Source organism: Zosterops lateralis (genome assembly GCF_965231275.1).
Source record: "Zosterops lateralis genome assembly, chromosome: 4".
Taxonomy (NCBI): Eukaryota; Metazoa; Chordata; class Aves; order Passeriformes; family Zosteropidae; genus Zosterops; species Zosterops lateralis.
The window spans coordinates 36542812-36560757 of record NC_139765.1 but is presented as its reverse complement, the minus strand read 5'-3'; the positions used below and the strand labels follow the sequence as shown (position 1 = coordinate 36560757).

Genomic DNA, 17946 nt, shown 5'->3' with positions numbered 1-17946 from the left:
CCTCACAGGGTTTACATTGAATCATCATGGGTTACACAATTCTAAATTATGTCTCAAATATTCTCTTATAGGGAAAATGGAGGTGAAATGCCCTTAAAGTATCACAGCTTCACATCTGAGCGCACAGATAACTGATGAGCAGTGGGAATTTGCAGCTTACTCCATAGGATAGTCAGGTGAAAAAATACTTACTTATCACCACTAATACAGAGAATCATAGATGGTTTGAGTTGGAAGGGACCTTTAAAAGTCATCTAGTCCAAACTCCCTGCCAAGTGCAGAGATATTTCAACCTATACCAGGTTGCTCACAGCCCCATCCAATGTGGTCTTGAACGCTTACAGGGATGAGACATCAGCCACCTCTCTAGACAACCTGTTCCAGTTTTTCACCACCCTTCACTGTAAGCGATTTCTTTCATATATCTAGTTTGATTCTGCCCTCATTCAGTTTAAATCCATTCCTTCTTATCCTATCACTACACACTCTTGTGGAAAGTCTTTTCGCTGTTTTCTTCTTGGGCCCATTTAGACACTGGAAGGTGCCATAAGGGCCCTGGAGCCTTCTCCATGCTGAACAGCCCCAGCTCTCACAGACTCATAAGAGTTGTGCTCCATGCCTCTGACCATCTTCATGGCCTTCCTCTGGACTTTTTTCAGCAGGTCAAGATCCTTCTTACGTTGGAGATCCCAGAGCTGGATGCTCTGGACTAGGGAAAGCATTTGCCTGCACTGTATACATCTGTGACCAGAAATAAACAAACAGAAAGCCCACAACTAGCAGCATAAAAGAACTATCTATTTTTTTCCTGTAGAAACATCAGAACTACCAATCCTGTTAATTTGAGGGTCAGAAAAAGGATGTGAAAACTACTCCAGGAAAGGGGAGAAGCTGCTTTCCCATTTTTTACATAGGCTTTTAATCAGGGCATATTTCCAACCCATTTAAAATAGCAGGGATTCAAGTAACTTGAAGGAGGACCTGATGTTTGAGGTTTTCAGGGAATGGCAAGGTCAGGATTGTTACCTAAGGAAAAGGTGAGTGGAGAGCCAAAATTGACAACATATCTGTCAGGGCAGGTACCTCACCATCCAGGACCCACTCTCACATTCAGTTGAGCCAGACAGACCTAGAGACAGTCACAGTCAGCCAGAAGTCCTGATCATGATGCAATATCACAATGAAGAAAGATGCGAGGTGAAGCCAGGAGCAAAACCCCTTATTTGTGTTTAGGATGAGGTCTGCAACTACCAAAGCAATGAGAGCAGGCTGGTGTCAAGCCAGGAAGTCAGGCCAGAGGTTGAAGCTCAAATCAAGACTTACTATCTCACAGACTTAATACTCGTCTAACGCAGCTCAAGTAGGGCATAAGGGCCCAGGGCTGTGCTTAAATAGAGCTCTTGGGCCTATGGGTATAAGTAGAAGCTGCAGATGGGGGTGCTTAGAGCCATTAAGGCTTATTAGTGCACCCAGGACCACAAAGAGTTCATCTGGTTCCTTTTTTCTTTAGAGGATAAAATTTGAAATAATATATTGAAGCAAGCTTTTCACCTCAGCTACCCACAGCTGCTCCTTTCTGACTCAACTCTTGCAAAAGGAGGGATGAAATCGTAACAGAAGAGCTCTGTGCTAGACATGAAGCTGAGCCACAGGAAGAACAACTTCCACCTAAAGTGTGGGAGGTTCTGGCAGTGCCACCATCTCAGGGTTAGTTCCCAAGTGCATCTGTTCTCAGAAAACAAGATAAAATACTTCAGAGTTGAAGGTGAACAACAAGAAGGCAGAATGTTTTGTTTTGTGGTTGTGCACATCTTTGATTATGATATGTACATGATTAGGGCTGGTAGATGCTATACGAACACAAACAGGCTCTGTTCTAAAAGAAGATAAAATTTCCATTATTCTCAGATAACATGCTTGCAGAGCAGCTAGAGGGTATTCATTGTAATCCTGCTGAGTGTTGTCTTATTATCTAGTGTTAACACACGCCACATGGGGCTTTACTGGTAAACGAAGACAGAAAGACTAAAAGCAACAGCCAAGTCTGAAGTAATGTGAGAATTCTGCAGTCCTAGCTAAGGAGATTCTGCACACACTCACTTTATTTTTTGGTTTCTCTGAAGTGGATAGTAGTTTCCTGCTACATCTACTGACAGCATGGGGAAAATCAACAAAACCAAAACTAAACACACACACACAAAAAAAAAAAAAAAAAAAAAAAAAAAAAACAAAAAAAAAAAAAAAAAAACACACCACTAAACACACAAATACTAAAGTACAAGTACTTTAGTACAAGTACTAAAAATATTAAGAGGAAAAATACAGCAATTTTATGTTTTCAGGGAAGCTGTCTTCTTTGCATTTCCTGGAAGTTTCAGCTTCTAATATCTGTCAAAGAGAACGAAGGCTTTTGTTCTTAGCTTAAAAAAATCATTTTAAGTAAAAGTTAAATTTGGGACCATTGTTCTAATTAACGAAATTTGGTTTTAATTAACAAGCAGCAGAGAAGTGAAAAGCTTTGTAGGTAAATGCTCGCTTAGGGTGGTTTTAGTGTGTTCTGATGGAAGGAAGCTTACTTTTGGGTCCCTCTTCTGTGGGAGAGCCTTAGCTGCTTGCTAAGCTACCAGCTTGCTGCTGATAGGACCATGAGCTCTGTGGCCTCTGAGCTCTTGTGGCCTCACTGCATAACTTCGTGTTTTGGAGCAATTATCTGCATTCTGATATTAGTGAAATTAGAATTTTAATTAAAATTAGAAAGGATTATTATTGTACTTGGTAGGAAACAATGTTTAGTAGTAGCCTTTTTATCATTGAGTTTGATAATGCACAGTTGGTTTAGAACAAATATTTTGAAGCTTTAAAACCACTGATATTGCTAATGATTTGAGTGTCACATTTAAAGTCAGCACATTTATGCCAATTAAAAATGAGATGAAAATATTTCCACTTTGATTCTAAAAGCTGTATGGCAGCTATCTGAAGTGTTTCTTATATACAGTAATTCTTACTGTCTTCAGTTTCTTCACAGTTATGAATACTATCCTTAGAAAATTACTTTTGCTGCAGTAATCCATCATTTACCCCAGCCATTCACAGGGCTAACATAAAAGAAGTCGAACTTGGTTTTCCACAGTTAGATCACATTTTTATTTTATTAGGTGCAGAGCTACTCATTCTGTCACACACCTTGACACTGCAGAATGTTCCTCCCTCCTTTAGATCTAAGCTTGTCTCTATGAGATATGTCAGTTATATTTAGTTATTTAGGACATGATGTTACAGGATTTTTAATTCAATTCAGGCATTTTTCAAGTACCCGCATATTTTTATTCTTTTGCATCACCAGTTCAAGTATTCTTAGCCCTGATCTGGTTTGTCATTTCTGCAGTTTTCAGTGTGCTCTTGTCTGACAAGTCCTCTTTAAATATCTGCTGTATCAGCTCCTCTTCTGTCTTGGAGAAGCTCCTTCCCCCCATGTGTCTGTTTTTAGCCTTCAGCTTTCATGTAGAGAACTTCACATTTCTCCTGTACAGTGAACTGAGCTTGATAGGATTATATTTAGCTGTATCAGTAGGATTTTAATCCAATAATCTTGTTGAGAGGGAGTTCTTCCAGCAAGGAGACCTAAAGCACCTGTTTCACCTGCCACTTAGCTTATACACTTTTGCTGCCAGTTTTCTCAGAACTCTTTGTATTAGTTTTGGTATTGTGAAGAAATAGAAAACAGGAATGCATCAACTCTTGCACTAGGTGGTAAACATGAAGGATGTAAAACATTCACATTGTAGAGAGTGTCAGTTCTTTCTGCCTGCTGCTGGGAAGTGATGAATGAATTCCTTACTTTACTTTGCTTCTATGCATGGCTTTTGTTTGCCTATTAAAATCTCTTTATCTCTACCCACAAGCTTTCTCATTTTCACCTTTTGGATTCTCTCCCCATCCCACAGAGGGGTGTGGGGTCTATCAGTGAGCAGTTGCATGGAGCCAAGATGCTGGCTGGGGATAACCCCATTGGCACAATTCCTTTACCACATGCCAATTTTTTTAGGAAAGAAGGAACACATATACATATTAAGATCAGTATGCTCCAGATTGAACCTTCTTTTCCAGAATTTCTTGCTGATATGTTGTGTTTTCCTCAGTTACAGAATGGAATAAACATACTTAAAGTCATAAACCTGTCTTTTGAAAGGATAGAGCCTACTTGTGTGGGGAGGAAGGGACCTCCATAGTCTGAGGTTTCTTTGTGTTCCCTGGTCGAGTTAGTGGGCAATATCTGCTGGCCCCTCCATTACAGGCTTTTTATCAAGGTTCTCTTCTCAAAAAGTTTCCTTTTGTGAGTCTTTTTGTTCCCCGGGATGATTCTTGCACCTTTTTTTTCTTAATAACTCTGTTCTATATTTGATGCAATGTCATTCTCTAGCCTAAATTTGGAAAAAGAAAGTTAATTTCATTCAGAATGAGTCCAGGCCCTCTCTTTTTTCAGATCTATTTTAGTTTGCTTGCTAAGCAAGCCCATTCAGCTGGATCATGACAGGTACCAATATGTCCCCCTGTGACTAGCTGTTGAGACTGATGCCTGAGATGAAGCAACAACTGCAATTGGTCCTTAGCAGATGCTGTCTTGCAGTAAGCCTCCCTCTTGACCCTTGACTGCCAGCTTGGTTCATACCCTTAATGTATGTAGGTTTTATTTCTTTCTATTGTATGTCCTTAATGCATAATCCACAAAACATATTCTATTTCCAGGCCTCATTGTAACCCTAGGCAGTGTTGGTCATGTCTCAGTTCCTTCATTTTCTTGGCAGATAGCTATGTTCAGTTAGCCTGTAAATGCTTGGTGTCCAGCACATCATTACTGAAAACAAAACACATATTCACTGTTCAGGGTAGTTACATAGTCAGTGCTTGGGGGATTTTGTCAAAGAAAGTGTACTGTCACATTCCATTTCCTCTCACAGACAAGCATTCATTAATTCAGTGTAAAGCACAGACATCTCTCAGAGTCTTGTTTGGATTTTTATTTAGCAGTAGGGCAATTGAATCAAGACTCCATCCACCTCTGCAAATGTGTGTTGTGATTACATGGTCTCCAGCCTGTCAGAAGCTTATGAAATATTTTCCAATCAGGGAAAGGCAGCTCAAGCAATTTTCTCTCTTTCAGCTCTTGTACCACACAGCTCCTGTGTCATCTGACACTTTGTTTATATGATAAGAAATCCTGATGCAGAGAGAACTATGTAAAAGTAACACACCCCATGTGATTTTAGGTCCTTTCCATGCCATATGATTGTATTTTGCATTCTTCGTCTTGTTTTTCTTATCTTCTTATTAGAAAAGGCCTCACATCTGGTCCTTGGCAGGCTGATCTTGATATGCTGAGAGCTATGTTTATAGATGTAAACATCACAAATGAAATATGATGTATATGCTCACCATTGCCCCAGCTGCAGGAAACTTCTTGTCATGCCTCTCTGCTTGTAGTCTTGCTGTCTGCAAATCCAGTTGGAAGTTGCCTGGATGGCTCTGCATTTCTGTCTTATGAAATATCTGAGCTGTCTTTTCCTCTTAGGTTTATTTGTGTGTGTACAGTTGTCATGAAACTTGTCCATGAGCAACAGCCTGGGTCCTGAGCCCTTTATTTATTTGCAGAAGAGAATATACATTATCAAGGATGAGGGAAATGCTAGAGGCCTGTGAAATGGAAATCACAGTGGCCACCTCTGAAAGGATGGGAGAAGAAAACCAAGGAAAATACACTTAGTGGCTTTTTTTTCCCTTCCTAGAAATAGCCCAGCAGAGGTTATTTATGTGTAACTCCTAGAAGATAACAAGGTAATGAGCAACAGCAGCATTAATAAATCAGAACAAATCATGTGGAACTACCCTCCTTTTCTCTGCCCAAGGAATCTTCTGAATGGGACAAACTCATTATATTTTACAAGTCAAAGTCAATATATTTTATATTTGGTAATACCGTAGTAAGTTCAAGGATACAGTCTACATATAACATCTGTAAAGTGGGAAAATAATATATATTGTATTTTAATATTTTGGTTTGAAAAATGGAAAAGTTGACAGTGGCTCCTGTGGGTTTTAGAACATGGTTGAAAGTAATAGAATAGTATCCTTAATTCCATGTACTTTATTGAAATAAATGTGAAAGTTCATGAAGTCCAGCCAGTCTACAGCATTTATTTGCTGAAGGAAAGCATTCACCCAGTGTAAGTTTTCTTCAATAACCATGAACACATATGAGTGAAAAAAAACCCCACTGCAATTAGACACTTTATTACATTATTCTCCAGTGTGCATTTCTGACCTGATTCTGCACTATGGTACTTGTATATTACAGAAATGAATCTACCTCTTCCTAATGAGCTTCACCAGAGGGAATGGGTGTGGATTCAAGCTATTGCATCCTGAAAACTGAAAAACATAGTTTCAAGGTTTGATTTTTTTCATGAAAGTTTTATCTTAGCAAATAGCTCCATTAAATAATTCTTCTCATAACTAAAAATTACTTAGATGATTGCTTATAATAAATTGTAGTGATTCTGCATTCAATCCTGTCTCCATGGGTAGAGTTCTGTAAAGTCAGTGGAGTGATCATTATAGTATAACTGAATATGACTAAAACCACCTGCTCCTCTCCCAGCACACCTCAGAAAAGCACTGCTTGTTGGGAGAATGTGTTCTGAACTGCTGTGCTTTGTACAAATGATACAACTGTGAAGTCTAGAATTAAAAAACAAACAGCAGAGGGAGGTATACGAATAAGAACAGAAGAAAAAAGTGGATTTGAGACCGGATAGCAAATGAGATGAAAAGAGAGAGCATTCAATGCAGCAGGGCAGTAAAGGGAGATGGGAGGGTAACTGCTGGTAGGTACCCAGCCTGTGAGCCTCTGAGAAACCAGCCCTTTAGTAGGACTAATAAAAAAGTGGGGGAAGGAAATTTTGAATTTCCTGGAATTGCAAGGAGTGGAGATAGCTGGGTTTGGGGTTTTTTGGGTTTTTTTTTTCTCTTTGTCCTGTTTCAGGTGAAACACTCCCAGCTCAGGGAATTTTTGCTTTATTTACTTCCAGTTAGCACCAGATATTAATCACTGTTTCAGGTATTAGGTGGAAAAAAGAGAGAACATATTTAAACACTTTAAGAGCCACCTTTAATTCCTCAGGCTCTGCGTTGGCCGAACACCTCTCCTCCTTCCATCCTAGGCTCCTGTTTCACTGCAGGTCATGCATAGTCACCCTGGGGGGAAGGTAGTGTTTGTGTGATGACTGTTCTCTGCCACTCTCCTCTCTACAACCCCTTCCTTTCTCACTCCTTCCCTTCAGGCCTCTCTGGGGCTGCATATCCCCAACATTTTACATGACATCCCCAGCTGTAACAGAGGTCTTAAACACCTTTTCTTTCTGCCAAATCCATGGTTTTCTCTGGTACTGCAAAAATGGCTAGGCAGGCCATAAAATTGTTAATACCACTGTTCATATACATGCAAAAAAATCTAGAAAGAAAATGGTACTTTTTAAACAATTTTAAACTGAAAAGTTTTAAAATGCTACTGATTAAATCCAACCCAAATCTAAGTGCAATTGCATGTTTTTGCCCCTAAGTACCCTCCCCTGTCTTCCATCAGAAGACACAATTTTTTTGTCTACTATAAGCAGCCTATCGATGATGGAGAGAGATTGCCTCTTACTAAACCTATCTGCAATGTGGCCCTATGTGGTGAAAACCAAAAACAAGGCAAAATACTTCCAGGCACTCCATCTCTGCTAGTGCAAACACTTACGAACAATAATGTGATCAAGTGGTAGCTAAGTTATTTTTGTCCCCAGAACTCTAAGATTTTTTCTTGAAAGAGAGAAAGTTCTCACATATGTGGCTTTTTTCTATCTCTGCAGATCATGTGCTGCTGCAAACATTAGTTGTGATACCAGCCTGTGAGGATGGTGATGGGTTGTGAAAATGCCTTGCCTTCTTAAGCAATCTGAATCTAAAGCCTCAGAGGCACAAAGCTTTTTACTTCTATTGCTGTATTTGCAGAGATTTTAGGTGAAGGGCAGTCTCAGAAATATTTTTCTCAAAAGTATATTCTTAGGGTGTTATTAAGGGTTTGGTGTGGAGTATTTTTTCCCCTTGCTAAGTTAGTATCTTAATGCCACAATGCCTTAATGCCCACAGCATTTGTATTTTCTCATTTCCTCTATGTCAGGACTGTCCCAGCTTGCTCAGAATTTTTCAAGAATATTTGTCTGCATTAATGAAGATGTGCTTTACCTCTGGGCCTCCCTTTGTGTTTTGAATTATGGAACAAATTGTCTCTCTGATAAACTTCCACATTTGCTGAAGTGTTCTGCAGCTTGTAGTTTTCCAGAGCTGTAGGGATACACTCCAATACCCTCTCACTGGTTTGAGTCCCAAACTTGGTATTGCTTATCCAGATCCACGAGCCAGGGGCTGAGGGATAACAAAAAGATACTGTCAAACTTTCCATCCTGAAGTGCTAAAATAGGAGCCTTGTCAAACTTCTGATTAAATTCCATGGGGCCAGGATTTTACCCTTATCTGCAAGCCATGGTATTTCTCCTTCATGGTCAGTGTCTGCTTCAGTAGATAGACCTGGCCCTGAACTCCAAGTCTGAACAACTAAGTCAAATGTTTTGGTACAGAGTGAGCCTTGTCTGAATTACTAGAATTAAGACTCATCTCTACTGTAATAAGAAAAAACAGTTTTGAAACACAAGCTTTATATGTTGCAAAACATGGCCTGGCAGCCTTTCAAAAGCAATATATATTGTATTTCACTGTAGAGTGCATTTGCATGTTAACAGCAATATAATAATATAGAAATATCTTCACAATATCTCCAAGAGCTAAGTAAAATATCATCTTTTTTTTCATAGATTGAAATATTGAAGTAGAAAGTCAAAGAATTTGACCCAAGTTCCAAAGAATAAGCACGTCAGGATTTATGGCTGTTTCTCAAACAGAAGAAAACTTTATCCTGAAAAGGCTCTTTTGTCTGTGAGTGATGCCCTGGGGTACCTTCAGCAGGAGCTTCCTGCCCAGCAAGGCTGAGGTAAGCTACTCTTCCCAGGGAGCTCAAAATCTTTATTATAACTGACATTAGTACACTTGCACTGTAGCTCACAGCCAGCCTGTGTACTGGAGGCTGCTCTTGCTGGTGTCAAGCCCAAATATAATGAATGCACTGTAGGATCAGTGTATGAAGCTGCAGATGGCTCCTATAAGCACTCTCACTTATCCTCTGTGCCCGACAATGCATAAATCACTAGCACCATCTGCCTGCTGTTTCTTTCAGCGCCTTGGGCATTCTAACTCATTAGGAGATGGCAGGGAAATTCATCTCAGACAACAAGGAGTTTGCCAAAAAGCTCAAGACTTTCAACTCGCAGGAAGACCAATCCCTCATCATTTTGCTAGCACACTGCTGCAGGAAGAAATGCTTGCTTCATTTTGTACTTTTATTGAGGTAGAGAATGGGCTATTCAAAAGCCTGGGGTATCAGGCAGGAAATCCTCATTCCCTATTTTTCTGTGTTTTACAGTGAGAGAGAGCAATGACAAGTTCATATCCTGGCAAATCTCACCATCATTCTGTTTGGCCTGGAGTCACTTGCAGTCACCCCTGTGCTTGTTGCTTACTATAAATAACAAACAGTCAGAAAAAAAGAATTCACAGGTTTTGTCTCTGTTGCTGGAATTAGGAAGCTATTTTCAGGATGCTTGTTAAGTATTTTGGACTTTGGCTTGGATTTCTACAATCATGTCTGTAATAAATCACATTAAAAGCAGATTAGTTGTGCTATACATTGAGTTTTGTTCAAGGAAGTTTTTATTTGAGAGGGTGAATAGGGGAGCAAGACACCAGATGAAGGGAGTATTCAAAATTGTCTCAGCTACAGAGAGCAAGCAATATGGGAGGATGCAGTCTGAGAGAGAAAAGGCTATAGGGAAAAAATATGATGAACAGAAACCCTTAGGGTTTGTGAGGAAAAGAACTCATAGGTGAGAGGAAGACATCTGCAGTTGGAGCATGACTAAACTGAGTGGCTGTGAGAAACATGGATTTTAAACTGCCAATTTGGTAAGGATGGGCTCAGCTGAGAATTCTCATTTCTACTGGGGTGTCCATGGGTTTTTTTTGTAATTAAAAATATTCACAAAATTTTCATGATGGTGACCTTCTTAACATGACTTGGAAGGGGAATGAACATTCTCAGTGTCTGAATGTTCTTACTAGCATCTGTTACCTTTAAAATTATCCCTGTTTTGGTCTCTGAAGGCACCTTTTGTTTACTTACTGCTTATCCCCAGTATGGGTACATTCCTTGTGCTGATTCAGATGAGAAATTGTACTGGGTGAGGACTGTGTGTCACCAGGCACTGAAGCAAGCCAGCAAAGGCACCCTTCTCTTGCTCATTTTCTGCCTCTGACTGCATTTATGAAACACTAGTGTTCTTCCAAACCTGGTTTTTGGGGATGTGTGGCCCTGCATGCGTAAACCTGAGTGGTGTTGAGGTTCATAGGTGTCTAAGGAGTAGAGTGACCAAAGAGCTATAAAACAAGGATGTACTTAGTCATTTCACTCACAGGCCTATGAGACAGAATGCATTTTTCTCTGACCTTGGTTTCCAGAATGATGGAAGCAATGGATTCTCCAAAAGAGATTTTTGCTGTTTTCAGCACTACCCAGTACGATAATTCAAGTCTTGTCCAAATACAGAATTCAATGACATTTTAGAAATTGTTTAATAATACCAATGCAGGTAAATATGTATATTGTCCTAAGTTGTTTTATGTTGATTTTTATCAAGTTGATGATCCAAACAAATAGCTGATAAAATCTGTGTGTGTGTCTGAAGAGCAGACTGTAGGGGTGTTACATCAAATAAACCAATTTAAGTCATAATTTACCTACAGTAATATAGGTATGTCTGCAAGCAAGATTCTAGTCCTCACTTAAACATCATAAGAATTAGCTGTCCTGCTTCTTCCATTTTTTAATTTTTACATCTTTCCTGCATTTTCTTGCATATATGCATTTTAAATTATTTACAATATTTCTTTCTGATATTCTCTGAGAAAATCTACTATGTTCTTGTTTAGAATACCTTAGGCAAGGGATTTATTTTGTTGCAAGCTATTTTTCCTGTAAAAATGTAAAGCATCAAGAGACTTCAGCATTATATTCTTACCTAGTTGTACAATGGAAAGGAATTCTAATCTGCAGCAGTATCTTATAAAAAGGAAAATACCCTGCCTAACGCCCAATGCATTTATTCAGGCAGAAGTTTCATGGTAACTGCTGGATTGCTGGGAGTGCACAGAATAGAAATCAGTGGAGACACATCTTGCTACTGCCACTCCAGACTGTAACTTGGTAATAAAATCTCCCAGAACCCTCATTCCCTGCCAGCATGTGCTTGACTTCTATTTTGCAGAAAATTCCCTAGAACTCAATGATGTGTCAGAATTAGATTATTCCATCTTTGAATACACTGCAGAACATATATATATATATAATTTTTTATTTTATTTTATTTTATTTTTAGCTGTCCAGGAAGAAAGAAGCAGTGGGCTGGATGGATTTTCACCTTTTCAAAGAAAGGATTTTGGACTGTTAGATAATCCAAATTGTTAGGTACAAGATGCACAGAATGCAAAGTGAAACCTACTCTTTTCATTTGTGTGCTTGAGAAGATAAATAATATATGAGATCAAAGGTACTTTAGCTACTTTCCTGGGTTTTCATGTGCTCCTTTTTGTTTTACTGTTTCATAATGCAGACAGATATATATTAGGCTATAAATCATTCTGCTTCTTTTAATGATGTTACTACAGATGACTAAAGCAGAATAACCGTGTTCAAAATAGGGGTCACATTGCTTTTGGTTTTCTGTGGAGGTGCATTTTTGGTATTATCAGTTTGATGTTTGTTTCATAAGTTAATATTGCATTGTAAGTTGGTTTGTTCCGTGTACTCCCTGTGTTTTCCCTACTTGGCTGTACCCAGTTTCAGTGATTTGTCAATCAAATGTTATGTGACCCCCTAGTCCTGTCCATCACTTGGGGGCCTCTCCCTGCGTCTGGAAGATTCTAGGAGAGGCATCAAGTCATTGGACAGGTCCAGGCTGCCGCCTCCCACCTTTTGCTATATGGCTGTTGTATGTGTTGATTATGTTGTGAGCCACACCCCTGTTCTAGCCTATTGATACGTCTGAACCCTCCCCTGTGTTCCGCTCCCCTTTAAAAGTTGCTGCCCTGGGTTAAGTCTTGTTTCTCTGGAGGCAGATGTGCTGCGCTGAGGGCTCTGTGGAGGAGCTACAATAAACTTGCTGCTGTTCAACCTCTCGAGAGTTGAACAGCAAACCCTCTTTCTTCCTTCCTGTCTTTGTCTCGCTCCTGCTCCTGACCAGCCAGTCCCACGCAGCATTACAGCGGTGCCGGGGCTGGCCGAGCTTTGCTGGACAGGCATTACCACAGTTTTCTTGCTTTACACATGGTAGAAAGAATAAAATAGTATTTTTTAAACCTGTGACTTGCAGAGTTATGGAAGAGTTTGACTCCTAGATTGTACATCGTTATAAATACAGTTTAAAAATCGGCAGTCTAGATAGGTATGTGTTGGACATTGGGGTTACATTTGGGGCTTAAATAGTGCAACTAATGAAGAATAGAGGAAAAAACTTCTGTGACTGCCTAGTTCCTACAGGTTTTTGTTATGCTCTATCATAGCACAAAAGCTCGGGTTACCTGCAAGAAAAATGTCACCAGTATTTACATGGGTAAAAGGTAGGTAGAGTTGCAGTAAGTGTCTGTGATACAGCCAAGCTCTGTGTGACCCCAGCAGACCCATCTGAGGATGCATTCCTGGTGTCTTCACTCTTGGGCTTGCTGCAGGAGTCAGGGTGGTGCTACTGGAGAAGCACGAGAGGGCCATAACCATTGCTCTGACTCCAACCAATGCATCCATCAAAGCCTTGGCAGATGGAGCCAGGATGCAAGATTAAGCTTGGGGGTGTGTGTGTGCTTGCATTTAAGAGCTGGTGTCCTGTGTTTAACACAGGGCACAAACACCTTGTGGCAGGGATGGCAAATATGCCAACCTTCTGTCTCCTTGAATCTGGGTCTGCCACAGAGTGCACTCACATGGACAGGAATGTCACCGTGATGTGTTCATCCTTCAGACAACTTCAACTGTGTTGAAACAGATACCAGGGTGGCAAGATGAACAGAGAGCAACTGTTACCAAGCTTTACATATGTAGTGGGCACATGTTCTGTACTGGTTTGGGGTCTTGAAGAAGGTTGGCTGTGAAGAGGGTCCCAAAGAAATGGATTCTTAGGGAGATATCTTGTCTCCCAACACAGCCAGCCCACATTAGTCCTCCACAGCATGCCTTTCACTGCAAGGGACAGGTAATGCATGGGTCAGTGCTACATTTACTGTGTACTGTAAGACAAAATGGTGTCAAACCTCCCAACAGGTAATGGAATTCAGGGGCTTCTCCTTGTTTTCAGTCTCAGATGGCCCCTAAAATGTGAAGAACATCTGCTGTGCAAGTGCTTTGTACAAGTGGCTTGGTTCACCTGCAATACTGACTGGAATTTGAAGAGCTGACTAAAGCCATTCCTGTTCCCAGACAAAGGCACAGGTAGAATTGCTGGTTTTGATTCCTAGGAATAAGCTAGTGGGAAATTGCAAAGTGATAAGTAATGAGCTGTACTGGATTGAAGTGCTACTATTGAGTTAATTTGCTTCTATTCTGTTTTAGTCAGCATGAAAACCCTGCTTTTCAGAAATGTATTAGATCAAGTCACCTTATAGCTCAAGAAGAAATAAACTAGGCTGGAGTAAGCTTTTTTCTCTGCATGCAGCTTCTAATTAATACAAATGGCGTTAGATTAAGTTTGCCTCACTGTGAAATGGAAGTGGGAATCAAAAAACAAAGTTAACACCCAAGATGTGTATGCACACAAATGACTTAGACAGATTATTGTGCACACAGGATAGTTAAACCGTCCTAAACTTCAAAATTAATAGTAATAATAATAAAATACTGAAACAACAATGAGACAAGAGAATATGAGATGCAGGAAGAAGAGTAGTTACAGCTGCAGGAACCAGAGTGGATTTTCTTCTCTCCAGCAGATGGCAGAACTTTCTCAGCTACAAACTGGCAACAGCAAGTTGAATGACCCAAAACCTGATCTATAACGAAGCAACATCCAGCCTTTTTTGACTTGCATATCCCTGAAAAATCTGGTAGAGTTAGAAGTTCAATAGATAACAAAATAAAAATCTCTTCTGATGGAAGAGATGTGGGAGTCACCGGGCAGCACAGCAAACAATAGTCTGTATAGCTCAGATTTCTTCTACAGCTGAATTGTCATACCTTCTCCACAATATATACGAAAGCCCACAGAGTTTTTCCACATAGCTTTGACATGCAGTTGAGGAAGTTCAGACAAGCAAATGTGCTGAGTAGAAGGGTAGTAGAAGGATGTTCCAGCTTTTGTGACAGCTCTCAACATCTGTTTTCAGCCACTGATGGAGGCAGGATACTGGGCTAACTAGACCTTTGATGTGACATCATGTGGCTACTCCTATGATACTTTGCCATGCTACTTACTCTAGTAAATTATTTAAATAAATTGAGAAAATAACATGTTGCTATAGATGGTTTTTAAGCCCTTATTCACTGTTGGAATTCTGGAAACTTAGATTTTAAGATTTTGGTATATAGTAATATATATGGGGCAAGATGGAGACTTTAGGGTAGAGGTCAGTTGTTCTTTTTTTCACCTTCTTCTTTCTTCTTCTTCTTCATGGGTTTGGGTGGTTTTCTGTAACTGGTTAATAAAGTACACATTGTGGACTTCAAGTGGTTAGTTATTGGGTTTAAAGTAAAAATAATTTAAGTGGCATTTCACAATTGGATGCATTGTCCTTGAAAAGACCCTGTAAAGATAGAGAGGTACTCCATTTTGCACCTTGTTAACTAGAATTAATAAGAATTAATAAACTTCTAAATCCAAACGTGGACTTTGTCACTCATGCTAATAATCCCAACCTTGGCAGAAAAAGAAGCCAGAACTGTCACAATTCACTACTATGTGGTAAAGCCGCTGCTGGGTAAGGCAGCAGAGTTTAAAATCCAGGCATCAATACCTTATTCTCTGTACACCTTTTGGCAAGTTTTTCAACTTTCTACCTGAAAATTCAGTGCAATGCCATCAAGAGATAAGATTATACTCTTTGGATGAATTTGTCTTATTAGGTGCTCAGATACAATAGAGAAGAGTTAGAATGATTACTGTTAGAATGATGGAGAGTTAGGAAGATGGTCTGTAAGCATGAATTCTTGATCTAAATATATCCTTTTAGCTCAACTTCGAAATAGCTCCTGAGATCTCATCTTCTAGCAAACACTGCATTTTAGGTTTTTTTAATGATAACAATTCATTCTTGTTTTGTTGTTGAAATTTTTGGTTTAGGGTTTAGAAACTTCTTCTAATAGCCCAAGTAGGAAGGATGTACTTCCACTGGGAACAGCAACTAGTTATCTGATACTCATTCAGCTTGTGCCAAAATTGTTTATTATTCTGTTGCTTGATTTTTTAAATGATAAATAAATAGAATGTTTTTCAGCTACAGAAGTATGTGGTCAAATAATTTTTTTTCAGAGTCCAATTCTGGCACATTTCTCATCTGATGTCTTATTCTTCAAGTCAATTCATTAGAATTGATGGGCAGAGCTCTGTTCCCTGGTCTGCTACCAGCTTCTATCTTCCTCAGATTGTAGTCCAGCTGTGAAACCCTATAATGAAAGTTAATTCTTCTGCCTGTGCTCTCTTAATACAAGCAGAATTTTAAATAGATGAGGATTCAAGAACTTTTCCCCCTCTCTTTGAGAAAGGTAGAAGGAAGGAGAGGATTGACTGCAGTGTGGCTTTGTATTAATTCATACATTCTATTCAAAATCAAGGTCATGTGGATCAGACAGAATGTCACTTAAAAAATCAGCTGTCATATATTTCTTGTTCTTCTAATGAGACACATTAAATAAGAGTAAGGAAGTACTAATTCTCCAGATGTGTAGATTTTATTTAGGCTGTTTGGTTTCTGAGTTAACCTTATCGTGTACCTTTTGTGCAGGTTTAGAATTTGTGGATTAGCAGAATTCAAGGTTTGCCATAATACTTCTATTAGCAACCTCTGAATAGATAGCTATTCAACCATCTGTCACGGGCACTGTTTACAAAGTTGCCAGATCACTCTTTCAGCTCTAGGACGGTAAGAGACCCTGAATAATTTTGCTGCAGCTTTTACTGTGTTCATTCCCAGCCATCTGCAGTCCCTGGAGCATCGTGGATGTCCCCAGAGCTTTTAAACCTATTTTCCATCTGTTGCCTTCCCACCTATCAGCAGTACTAATATGCCCCAGAAGATTTTGCTGCTCTCACTGACAGTGAGAGCAACATTTGGAGCTTCTCTTGTGTGCTGGTGGTGCTGGGAGCCACCAGGCAAGCATCAGGAATTAACAGCTTCAGAACCCTTCAGATTAGGGTTAGACTCAGAATTAGACTGTGGTCAAAGTCATGTACTAATCCTGGGAATTGAGAAGCTCACCTACAACCTTAAGAGTGCTACATAGATCTGACACCTGAATGTTCAGAGCTGTTAATATAATTCCCCTCACCATGGCAGAGGGCAGAGCCTTGATTCCATTTTGCTGTACTTGCTGGTCAGACTAGCTGAGGCAGCAAATCAAAAGCAATTTACTGCCCTGAGATCTGGGAATAGGGAGAAGGAGGAAGGGTCAAGGCAAATTTGATGCATCTTCTGGGCATAACTATCTGCAAGATGGCCAGTTATTCCCTCAGTTGTGCACACTTAAATCCAGAAGCACAGCTGATCTCTCTGCATGGTGCAGAGGGAGTGGAAAATGGAGGCAGATAGTTTCTTGTGCTTTGGAGGATGGGATAATACTGGAGGTGGCAAGATCTCAGAACTAGTAAAGGAAGTGACTTGGGAATAAGACACATTAAAAAAAACAAAACAAAACACCAAACTCAAAACTATTGATTTAGTGATCTTACCTCAGGCCTGGGTTATAGTCCTAGAATTTGTTAATCTTTCAGCTGTGCTTTGTACTTTGGTAGTTCATAATTTCCATATGGTCTCTCCTTTCCTTGGTGCTTCACCTTGTAAGTTCTATATCAGCCACATGGAAGACTGGAGAATGTCTCCATACTTCCTTCTCACACCAGCCTCCCTGCCACAGCTACATTCACATATCCATGTTTCATAGAGAAATTATTGGTGATTCACATAAAGCAGTATTGAAGTACTCATTTTTCCCTAGGTACTATGATGCATCAGTAAATAGCCAAACCATTACTTCCTAATGCTACTTTTATCTGTAAATGACTGCAGGAATTGGGATATTACCTAACTGTGTTGAAATGATGGGATGGCATTAGGAACCATATCTCTGAAGCAGAAAAATTCTTTATGAGAGAGTCAGAGGCTAAGTCTAATGATAGAAAGCAGAAATAGATAAATGGTTAGGGATACGCCCATCTGCAGTTCCAGAAGCCAAAAAGGTGAAAAAGCAAGAATAGAGTAGAGCAGAACAAAACTCTTAAGAGAGCAGAACTGAAAGTGGTTTGGTAGGGAGGTATTGTGAATGTAGTGCTGTAGCAGCAATGCAGCAGTGAATGTTGCCAACATAATTTGATTCACTGTCATGTTGGGTAATAATCTGACCCTTCATGCTCATCTTCAGAGCCTCTTTTGAGTAATGTTAACATCCAGGTTAGGAGCAGGTATGACCAGCCCCTGAAGGTGAGGGTAGCTCAGGTTCTTAGTGATAGATCCTGCTTCTCCTTGGCTGGGGGGGGTGCAAAC

General features: G+C 39.8%; 1 protein-coding gene across 1 annotated transcript in view; it reads right to left on the bottom strand.

Annotated features, from left to right (window-relative positions):
* The window catches only part of OSBPL8 (oxysterol binding protein like 8), a 396216-nt gene that overhangs the window by 86064 nt on the left and 292206 nt on the right, over positions 1-17946 (bottom strand). The gene's annotated exons all lie outside the window — the stretch shown is intronic.